Below are 12,594 nucleotides of genomic sequence, written 5' to 3' on the forward strand. Positions count from 1 at the left end.
GCTTAAGACACCGCAACCTAGAATGGAGGAAAAAATGTATCTCACACCATGGATGTAAAATATATCTGTCCCTATAGAAACCAAACCGAGAAAGATTAGGAATCTTCAAATGTTATACAAATGGTAAGTCATTTGGGTTCACATTTATGCGGAGGAAATAAGTGGAAATGGTCGGCTGACCCGGCCATATTTCTACTTTGGCCTTTGATCAATTAAAAAAAAAAGTAAAAAATGAATTTACATAATAAATTACAAATTTTCCATTTTGTCCTCATCTTCAACAAGGTTAGAGAGAGAGAGAGAGGAGAGAAAAAACTCAAAAAAAGGGCAAAATTTCTAAAAATCAACGATCGACCTTTTTTCTCTTTTTCTTTTTCCTTTCAATTTTAATTAAAAAAATTTATAGTAACTTTTTTTTATCTACAATTCATTTAGTTTTTTTTTTTTTATTAATATCGATGTAAATGTAGTTACATCTTGTGTATAGTAGTTACAATTCGATTCACTTAATTTTCTGAGATTATTCTTTATTTTGTTATTTCTTGTTTAATGTTCTAACATTTGAATTTTATAAGATGGAATACTATTCAGAAGAGGAGTTGACACGGATGTCGGGAAAAGCTATTTCGAACAGTTGCTTCGATAATTTCACTATAGTATTGTAGTTGCTGGATGATTAGTTGAGGGAGGTCGAGTACTCCAGACAGATCATCGATACACTAATATGTCGACTGCTCAGGCCAATCGACGGCGGTGCCTTCCACTTCGACATCGGGGGCAAGGTCGCTATATTCAACTTATTCCAGTTTGCCCTTGACCGAACTAAAGATTACAGACGATGAAACAGCTCCGATCGTACACAGAGAAGTAACAGGCTACATGACGCATATTTCTAAGGATAGGGGACGGTGCTTCTGCTGCAGCTGATTGGCGCAATTAAGGGGTGTGACCAGATTGAGACAGACTGAAGCTTGGTCTAGTCTATATCTTTGAGTGCGTGGTGCGGTGTCATCACAAAAAGACTATGATCGACCTATTCCATCTAGAGATCGTCGACGATATTGATGCTTTCAACAACTATCCGTAGGGGCGGAGATGTTTTGAGAACACCGTTCACGTTTTCACTAGATCACACTCGAAGCCCAAATGATCTGTGAGTAAGTAGGATGCCTACGGATTGCCCCTGGTAGTACAGGTATATATTTAACATAATCAATGTTAAAATATTTTTTATACCGAATTTATATATAATAATTATATGTGTTGTAGATTTGGGCATATGAGACCGTCCCCATATTAGGTATCCGCTTTACGAAGCAAGGGGAGACACGCTGCCATTGGATGCATCATTGGCGAACATCCCGAGCAGATGAATGTCCTTCTAGGAAACAGTTATAGGCTCTCATCAAAAACCCTCATGTGAGTATTATACATTTGTGATTTATATTATATGTAGTTTAAAATCTCATTATATGATCGTTAATTAGTTAAAATGTCAACATGTCATTTTGAAGTCATAATTGATTTGACGACATCGATAGATGAGGAGGGTCAAGGTCTTGTGTGTAAATTAGATGTTTAGCACATTGAAGACGATCAGATGTCCGATTCGATCCTGTATCGAGATTGGGTATGTGAAATGAATATAATTTCTTGATTACCATTTTGTATGAGTTAGAAACTATCAATTAAATTAATAATTTTTAATATTGTTATATGTGTATGAGCGCGATTTAGTTGATCGATGATCCATTTTTCCGAGGACATCACCTCTATTGAGGAGATTTCCATCTCTAGCGTCTAGAGAGCCTCCTCGTGGATCTCCCACACACGGCCGGGTTATTATTTTGATGATCTGTATGCCCATCTGACTGGATTTATGGTCAAGGAGCTCAGCGCACTACAACAAGAACTGATAGGATTTATAACGGAGGAGGTCGGCTTGCTACAACGAGAATTGATAGGAAGGGTTGACGATCTAGGAAGACAGTTGGTATGAAGGGTTGACGATTTATCCTACGATGTTAGAGTGCTACGTGGCCATTATGTAGATCTTCAGGATAAGATCACAACACTTCGAGGTTATATAGCAGGTAAGCGATGGGGTACTAGAGAGGATGACCAGAGGGTGATGGAGAGGGAGGTCTCTCATAGTTGTGGTCAGATGATGCATTAGGATTATTTTTGTTATCTGTGAAGCGGGAGCGAATGGCCCTATCGAAGAAAGGGATGGCCTCATTACGGACGGAAGAGATGGTGAAGGAAGCGACAATGGAGGGGTGGTGGTTCCCGGGACAAAGGAGGTGGTAAGCCTGGAGGAAGTGGTGGTCCTCAGGATGGAGGAAGAGAGGACGCTCGTTATAACTAAGGCTAAGCAGCGTGCTGTTGACGTACCGGACCAGGTGGTCGACAAGAGACCAAGATTGTCTTCACAATACGTCGTCTCTTCATTCACAACTGAGGTGAAAAGGGAAAGGTTCATCGACGGGATGTATCCCAATCTTTTTCGGGAGGTGGACCATGTCAAGTGAAATGAGTTCAAAACGAAGTGGAGAAAAATGTTGTCGGGTAAGTATTGTATGATTTTAGTAAAGTACGCATGGGGTGTGGCTTCGTGGGTCCTACCCATGTGAGGGGTGTGGACATCCCTATGTCCCCAAATTATGTACACCAAGTATAACCTTTTGATATTTGGGTTTAGATAACTAGTAGTTTGAATTACTTAGTGTAAATTTAAATGTTGAAGCACTCATCTAGTGGAGAATCATCATATGACGACCTATTCCATCTAGAGATCGTCGACGATATTGATGCTTTCAACAACTATCCGTAGGGGCGGAGATGTTTTGAGAACACCGTTCACGTTTTCACTAGATCACACTCGAAGCCCAAATGATCTGTGAGTAAGTAGGATGCCTACGGATTGCCCCTGGTAGTACAGGTATATATTTAACATAATCAATGTTAAAATATTTTTTATACCGAATTTATATATAATAATTATATGTGTTGTAGATTTGGGCATATGAGACCGTCCCCATATTAGGTATCCGCTTTACGAAGCAAGGGGAGACACGCTGCCATTGGATGCATCATTGGCGAACATCCCGAGCAGATGAATGTCCTTCTAGGAAACAGTTATAAGCTCTCATCAAAAACCCTCATGTGAGTATTATACATTTGTGATTTATATTATATGTAGTTTAAAATCTCATTATATGATCGTTAATTAGTTAAAATGTCAACATGTCATTTTGAAGTCATAATTGATTTGACGACATCGATAGATGAGGAGGGTCAAGGTCTTGTGTGTAAATTAGATGTTTAGCACATTGAAGACGATCAGATGTCCGATTCGATCCTGTATCGAGATTGGGTATGTGAAATGAATATAATTTCTTGATTACCATTTTGTATGAGTTAGAAACTATCAATTAAATTAATAATTTTTAATATTGTTATATGTGTATGAGCGCGATTTAGTTGATCGATGATCCATTTTTCCGAGGACATCACCTCTATTGAGGAGATTTCCATCTCTAGCGTCTAGAGAGCCTCCTCGTGGATCTCCCACACACGGCCGGGTTATTATTTTGATGATCTGTATGCCCATCTGACTGGATTTATGGTCAAGGAGCTCAGCGCACTACAACAAGAACTGATAGGATTTATAACGGAGGAGGTCGGCTTGCTACAACGAGAATTGATAGGAAGGGTTGACGATCTAGGAAGACAGTTGGTATGAAGGGTTGACGATTTATCCTACGATGTTAGAGTGCTACGTGGCCATTATGTAGATCTTCAGGATAAGATCACAACACTTCGAGGTTATATAGCAGGTAAGCGATGGGGTACTAGAGAGGATGACCAGAGGGTGATGGAGAGGGAGGTCTCTCATAGTTGTGGTCAGATGATGCATTAGGATTATTTTTGTTATCTGTGAAGCGGGAGCGAATGGCCCTATCGAAGAAAGGGATGGCCTCATTACGGACGGAAGAGATGGTGAAGGAAGCGACAATGGAGGGGTGGTGGTTCCCGGGACAAAGGAGGTGGTAAGCCTGGAGGAAGTGGTGGTCCTCAGGATGGAGGAAGAGAGGACGCTCGTTATAACTAAGGCTAAGCAGCGTGCTGTTGACGTACCGGACCAGGTGGTCGACAAGAGACCAAGATTGTCTTCACAATACGTCGTCTCTTCATTCACAACTGAGGTGAAAAGGGAAAGGTTCATCGACGGGATGTATCCCAATCTTTTTCGGGAGGTGGACCATGTCAAGTGAAATGAGTTCAAAACGAAGTGGAGAAAAATATTGTCGGGTAAGTATTGTATGATTTTAGTAAAGTACGCATGGGGTGTGGCTTCGTGGGTCCTACCCATGTGAGGGGTGTGGACATCCCTATGTCCCCAAATTATGTACACCAAGTATAACCTTTTGATATTTGGGTTTAGATAACTAGTAGTTTGAATTACTTAGTGTAAATTTAAATGTTGAAGCACTCATCTAGTGGAGAATCATCATATGACTAGAGGTTGATATTGCCGGTTAGACCTAACCACATTAGAGCGGAAAAATAAAAGAGTGATTTGAGAGCAACCTTTAGATTTATGTCTTGGGAAAGAAATTAAGTTTAGGGGATGAAAATTTCACGAGTGAGAAATGAAATATTTGACCACTAAGGATCGGGTTAATACCAATTGGAAATTTTTTAGTCTTGATAATCTTTTTCTTGTCTAGATGATGATTGAAAGTGAATATGTACACCCACACCAATCGAACATTGGATAAGCTCAACTTCCTTTAGATGCCATTACTTGAAGCATATTTGGAAATTGATTAAACAACTTTACACTCATTGATTTTTGGCAAACTATCTAATTTGTTGATCATTATCATGTGTTGCTTAATTTTGTTGTACATAATCTTGCTCAGGATAAGTAAGAACTTAAATTTGGGAGTATTTGATAAGTGTTTTTTCGCACACTTATTTAATACCTAACTATTCTTATTATTGATGAAAAGAATGAATATCGACTCTCAATTGGCTAATATTGACATTTGTAAGTCATAACCAAAATGGAAAGAGAATAAGGCAAAAAGAAGAGAGAAGGGATCAAAAGCATACAAAAAGGGAAAGTTAGGGATCAAAGTGCGCAAGTTAGAAAGTTGGAAGTTTTGGAGGGCAAAATTGAAAAAAAAAAATCAAAATTTGAGGGCCAGATTATACATGAATAAAAGTTGAGGGCCCTGGTGTGCAACTATATAGAGGACTAAACTGGATAAAAGAAATGAAGTAAGCCCACACGAGAAGGCCCTTTGATTTATCAAGACCAAAATGGTCTCTTGGCCACGCTCGCGCCATCTTCTTTCTAGGTAGTTTTGCTTGTTTTGTGTAAAATTTAGGACTTCTTCTGTAATTTCATTTGAGGCGATTTTTGGTCATTTAAATACCATTTTTTAGTTACTTTTAGGGCAACACTCATATGAGAACAATTGGAAAAGTATTCAAGGAGAGGAGGCAAGAAGAAGGGAGAAATTTTAGCAAATTTAAGAGTTTAAAAGGAATATTAAAGATTTTAATCCCTCATATCTTTAAGAATATATTCAATGGACAGTTTTCTTCCACTACCTTGTATTTTTCTATTATCTTCATTTTGTAATGGTTTCTCTCTTTATTTCATTTTTGCGCTTCTTTTTTGCAATGAACTACGTGTTTAATATTGGGATTTATGGTGTAACTTGACCTAAGTTTCATTAATGTGACTATTCATCTTTTAATGTTTTAATTAACATATTATTATGCATCTATTATTTTGCTTAAATTTTCATCATGTATATGGCCAATAGATGATTGAGTTAGGTGGTTTATGCAATTATTGAGAAGTTGTTGTACATTCTTGATCAAAATAATTAATGGTCTAAGTTGTTTTAGGAGATAGAGATATACTCCAAAACCTAGAGGATCTATTGAGTTATTTTCGTTACAATTTAATATGGTTGGTTGGGTTTTTATCAATATACAGATATAGTGGGTAAAATCAATTGATTAGGGTTAATATCGTTTGAGAGAGGTAATTAACTAAACTTGGAAAATTAGGTGTAACATTGTAACTTGGTAATTTGCATTCGTTTATTGCAATATTAAAGAAACGACCATTAAGTGACATTGTACATCCCAACTCATTTATAATCCAAATTTTCTTCTCTTTCATTATTGTTATTTAATTGATTTTCAAATTCATATTCTTTTCCTATTCGCATATAAAATATAATTGTGTGTTTTCAATTATTAAATTGACTCAACAATTGTATAATTAAAGAAAATACTCTTCAAGGGATCGGTACTAGGACTCACAAGTTCACTTTATTACTTGAACTCACCCGTGTACTTGCAGTGTATAATTTTAGTGAACAAAATTCACAAACAATACAATTAGTGATCAAGTTATTGAAAAGTCATTAAATCTTATGACAATCATCTAAGAATAAACACCTATTGGATGTCAAATTATCAAATTTTTACTAAAACATCATAATGATGGTTTATTTTACATCTTAGCAATTGAAAACCTAGCCTAACCTTACAAAATTACAAGAAAACATGTTTAACTGGAAGAATATAAACTGAATTTTGAGTTGATGAAGTAGAAAGGATAAATTTTGATGTTGTTGAATTTCTCAATTGTATCTCGATGGAGTCCCCAATTATTCCTCTTATTGTTTCTTAAAAATCTTGATTTGAATCTCCAATACTTGAATTCTTGCAATTGCCTTTCATTCTCCCAATAGATTGATGGATTGCAATCCGAATTGCTAGATTTGGCTAGGTAAAGATTTAAGCCCCTCCTTTTGACATTTCAAGCCAGGAGGTCGCCTAATTTTATAACTGGCCACTCTTTCCTAATGACAAAGGATGCTTTTTGGTGTATAATATATATATGAGAGGTGTGTGAGAGGTCCCTTATATTGGCTATCCATGTTTAGTATTTATAGAGGTGAAATTTGGTCAAAAATTGCGCAAGAAAGTGGTTTTTATGTAGAATTTTGGAAAAGAAAAAAATAAAAAAAGAAACAAGCCCGAATTGCTAGATTTGGCTAGGTAAAGATTTAAGCCCCTCCTTTTGACATTTCAAGCCAGGAGGTCGCCTAATTTTATAACTGGGCAGGCATTCTTGCATTTGGATCCTCGAATTTGATTCTTGATTTTTTAAAGCAATTTTCTCTAGTAATTCCGATCATTTAACTTCTAATTACATCCAATTGAACCCATAATATCTTCAATCTTCGTTTGTGGTTCGAATTAACTATTGAATGTTAGCATTTTAGTCCCCATACTTTGCTTTTCATCATTTTTCGTCAATTGTCGCTTCCTTCTTTCAATTCCTTTTTCATTCATCGAATTTCGCCTAATAAACAAAATATACTCAAGATTAGGCTATAATTTATCAAAAAAGCAACGAAATGTCAATATTTTAAAACCCGAATAAGTGTATAAAATACACTTATCAACTGTAATTTAAAAACAGTCACTCTTTTCTTTATTTAAATGCTACAACTAAAGTCATATTCTACTGTTTATGAATGAGTTGGTGATACTTTTATGTTTTAAAAAATAATTTAAGTATCAATCCTTCTAAGAAAAATATGTCCTTGTGTGATACCTATTCTTTTCAAAATACATTATTCTCTCTCTTCTTTTCAATTACACATTATTCAATAAAATAATATTACATGTAAGTCAAAAACTTTTTCTTATTTTTTAACCACATATTTTTCATAAATCTACTATTCTAAAATGCATTATTAGGAAATAATGTGGCTCAAACAGGCCTATGATCTTGATTGTATTCTCAAAAGCTTGAGTGTCGTATTTTATTTTGTTTGCTAGGTTACCATATTAGCATCAACATTGACACGAGTTCATATGCAAAATGAGTACAACTCGTGTTTGGATTTCTATGGTGAATAAATACAAAAAAATTTCACATTTATGTCGATACCGCATGCAATGCATGGGCTTAAAATTAGTTTTTCTTATTAAACATCAACTTCTACACATCTAAATTAATGTATTATATCTCTGAAAGTTGTTTTACTACATCCAACTAAAACTATGTTGTTCTGAGCTAACTAGATATTGAACTTGTCGCGATCTTAGTCAAAATTATTGAGAAGAATGTCTTTTATGCCCTTAGTCGGTTTAACCAGGAAATGTGTCATTGTGTCGAATGCCATTATTCATAGAAGAATTAACAGTTTAAACTTTATAAATACAATAAATGGTTAATGTAAATAAAAATGAAAAATAAAAAAGGCACGTAAAAGAAGGATTCTATCATGATGAGGATCGTAATTATGGGTTATGAGACAATTCATTTCCCACCAAAGCCCTTTCTTTCTCTTTCCCACGCACAAGCAATGATTATCCATTGCAAACTCAAGTTTTAGACAAGAACTAAAGTTGAAATTATAAGTGAAATTGATTCAAGTTCTTCAATTTAACTCGATTCATCATACTATTTGACATGAATAATTAATACATCAATTTACTAAAATTCCACTTCTTTTATTCAAAACCCACCAACCTCTCTCACGTCTACGCCCCTCCATCCACCCCGATCCCCTGGCTTGGCTCCGATTTTTTCATTGTATGAGATAATCAATAAATTGTACTATACATTTTTTTTTGTATAATTTTTTTATAATTGCAAGGTAGAACATGTATGATGCTATGGAATGGAGTTAGAAAGCATAACTAGTGGATTCATAATCATTTTAATTGTGAAATGGGAGCCCATAGTTCATTGTGCCCCAATACAAATTAATGCTATGTATCAAAGAATTATGACTACCATAATTATAGAAAATGTTTGATGGTTCGTTCATCATTTTGGTTTGCCCCTTTTACTCATTATGTTAGACGTACGCTTCTTTAGCCCATCTATATATTATATTATATAATATAAAAGATTCAAGTACTCAAAACTTTCCAATTGTAATATTCATAAGTACATTGAAATATAAGTGTTTTTATTTGAAACTTAGGTCAAATTCGATAATATTACATTGTCCGTCAATGTTTTGGTAAGAGTTATGCAATCAAAAGAAAAAACAAATATTTTGTGTAATGATTGAAGTGTGATGTCCTTCGGAGCTCAATAAATTGTGATTTCTCTATTTGTACAAATAATCTTGAAGCATATGAATCATTAGCGATGAAATTGACTAGTTTTAAAAGAATGATAGACATCATTGACGGGAAGAGTAGAATATTAATAATACATCATGGTTACATTAATTTATTATAATAAAATTTGAAATCAGCATTTTCTTAATCGGGAACTTTATCTTGAATTCTATTTTTATCTTTATCTTTATTTTATGAAAAATGAATTTCAAAACAACGAACTTTTATTAAGTCGTTTTTTAAAAATTATATTTCTTGTAAAATGAAGGAAATTTTATTTCGAAAAAGCAAAAAAAAAAAAAAATCAAAAAATCAAAAAAATCAAAAATTTCCGCAAGGGAAGAATTTTATCGAAGTAAATGAGATCAAAATTGCAATAAAAAGTAAAGCACGAGTAAAAATGAAATATTGGGAATATTTAAAAAATACAATAGCAACAATTGATGGTACTCTATGTTACAACTTCCGGAATTTCTGTCAAAAATAATAATAAATGTGAAAGTGGTTGAGCAATGAGGCTGGATGCGTGAAAAGGAGGGGAGAAAAAGAGCCATAGGAGATGCAATTTAAGCCGTCGATTTTATGCTTGCGAACATTTTTTGGCCGTTGATATATTATAGAAAGTTGATGCTATTTACTTGAAGACGAGGAGCTTTCGTTTACCTCAAGATCGTTCTTCATATCAACTCTTCAATATTTAACCTACAAATCCAATTAATTTAATTACTTTTCACTAGAGTAGATGTAGCTATTTTGAAATTTTCGTAAAGACGGTGATGAACGGAATGACAAAATATAGATTCTATAGTAATTTTAAATTTATTAAGAATAAGACCCCATTTATTGTTGCACGAAATAAAATTAATTCTTATTTCATAACAATATCTAATAGCTAGAAATTTAGATTCGGATAATGATATGTCACACAATTTTTTTTTTTCCACAAGATTTAACTAAAAAAAAAAAGAAAATGAAAATTAATGACGAAACAACAGTAAATTCAAAATAAATGTGGTATTGTAAAATTCTACAATTTTTCCCCTAAAGTGAATTTGGAAAATGACTTGAAAACTACGAAATATAATAATAGGATTTGGAGTAGCCATAGATTTTACTCCAAATTGAAGTAAATTTGGTGGTTGAGTTCATGTTTATGATATAATGGTTTGTGCATTGTTGTTTAAATTATGTGAATAATTGGTATGTTTCATGTCCAAATACACACAAACGATATGCAGGGCCGGGCCTGAGGCATAAGCAAATGATGCCTGTACCTCAGACCCAAAACCACAAAGGGCCTATTTTGGCTCAAAGTTCTTTTTAATTTTTTTTTTTATTATAAAGAAGGAAAAGGAAAAGAAAAATAGTTTTTTCATTAATTGTGAGATGATTGAGATATTTGTTTGTTGTTTTAATATTAAATTTTAAGTTAACAATATGTTGCATAATATATCGTTAAATTTTGCATTTACGTTGATTTTGGGGGCCTAATTTTTGGATTTCGTCTCGAGCCCCAACAATCACAGGACCGGCCCTGACGATATGCGCATATAATTCATGTTTATGATTTAATCTTTAATTTATTTAAACACCATTTGAGGATACTATATCACAATTTCTATTATTTGGCTATTTTTAAAAGATAAATAAATCTTTAACTACATGAAATTTCATATTTATTTATCAACACTATGACACAATTAAATTAAATATTTGATACTCTAAAATAATTCTTAAATTTATTTTTTTTGAAAAAATGAAATTTATTTTCGATAATTAATGCTCCTATAAATTTCAAATTATTCGTATTTAATTAAATAAAGTGCACATATAAATGGTGCCTCAACTTGCGAGGAAAACATTTTACACTATTGTGATCATAACATAATTATAGTTATTGTCAAATGTATTTTGTGGTGGCTAAATGATTTTAGTTCTATAGTGAATATTCAACTAGATCGTTTGTTTATAAGAGATAGATGAAGTACACTACCAAGAGCTCATCTGTGTTAATCAAGGATTGTGTTCTATATATTATTTAGCTTTGTACATTAAGTTTTAGACTGTGTGTCCATTGGCACAAAGAAATTACATTTGTATGATTTATAATACTTACAATTCGCCCCTATTTGGGCTCCATTAAAATGAAATTTTGGAGAAAATGTGTTTCTGATGCAGGATGAAAACATGAATAATAATAAAAAGGTATTCATAACACATGAAAGAGTATTGTTCGAATTTAACTTGAATGGACATGAGTAATATTGAAATCCACTCAGTAACAGAAAAATTGAAATATTATTATTCAAAAACGACCGTAAGGTTTTCAAATCCTTAACCTATTTTTAACGAGTCAAAGTGAAACATTAATTTTGTAGAAAAAATCGAATAGAACTAGAAAACTGTAAAAACGACAAAAAAAAAAAAAAAAATACCCCTAAACTGACTAAAAAGAGAGAGGCTAAAACGAACCCTAAATGATGGAATTAGACTTGTTAAACTGAATATGCAATGATTGTGGCATAGAGGCCAACGAGATTAACCTTACATTTTTTTTATTTTTCTAGATATCTACGTCGAATAGTCACCACGTGTTCTATAGAACTGAAAAACATTTTCGAATGAAAGTTACATGCGCTTTTTGTAGGTTCTTAGTTCTCATCTTTTCCAATTGGTTTATGATTTTCTCTTTTTACTGTTCGGGGTCAAATATTTATCGAGTTTGTTCCTTAAGTCTGTATGTTATCTTCTTATTCACTTCTACAATGTCTCGTTTCATTGTTAGTTTTTGTTTTGTTTTAGGAAAAACCAGTCAACTCGGAGGGTGTAAACCTTGATTATCGCTAATTGTCAAGCTTTTTCTCTTTTAAATGATGCAATTAAAATATAGCAACATTTTTACAGTAAACATTTGAAATGATAAAGGGTGTAAAAATGATGAAAATAATAGATTTCTTAAAGCCCTGTCAATTGGTTGATAGAATATTTGCAATAATAAAACGTAATCCTTTCATAATAAAATACAAGTGATGATCCAACCTCCTCAATAAAAAAGAAAATTTATTTTATAAATCAAACATTAAATTTAGAAACATTTCAAAAAGTAAAATTGTAATCCAGAAAATACATGTATTAAGTGAGTTATGTCATTCACCTTGTCCGGAAAAATGTGACGCTTTGAATAATCCACATCGATGACTTGAGACTTGTGTCTATCACAAATAAACAAATTATATTTCAACCTTTAAATTTTATATTATTACAGTGCCAATAAGGGTGTCATGCATGTAAATTGTTCAAAACGGATGACTTAAAATCATTCGAGATTAAAGAATGATAGAGATTATAGTCTAGAGTATGATATTAGTTATGCATCATGGTTACATCATTAGGTTACAATAAATTTGCTTT

Source organism: Olea europaea, chromosome 6 (genome assembly GCF_002742605.1).
Source record: "Olea europaea var. sylvestris chromosome 6, O_europaea_v1, whole genome shotgun sequence".
NCBI classification, from domain to species: domain Eukaryota; kingdom Viridiplantae; phylum Streptophyta; class Magnoliopsida; order Lamiales; family Oleaceae; genus Olea; species Olea europaea.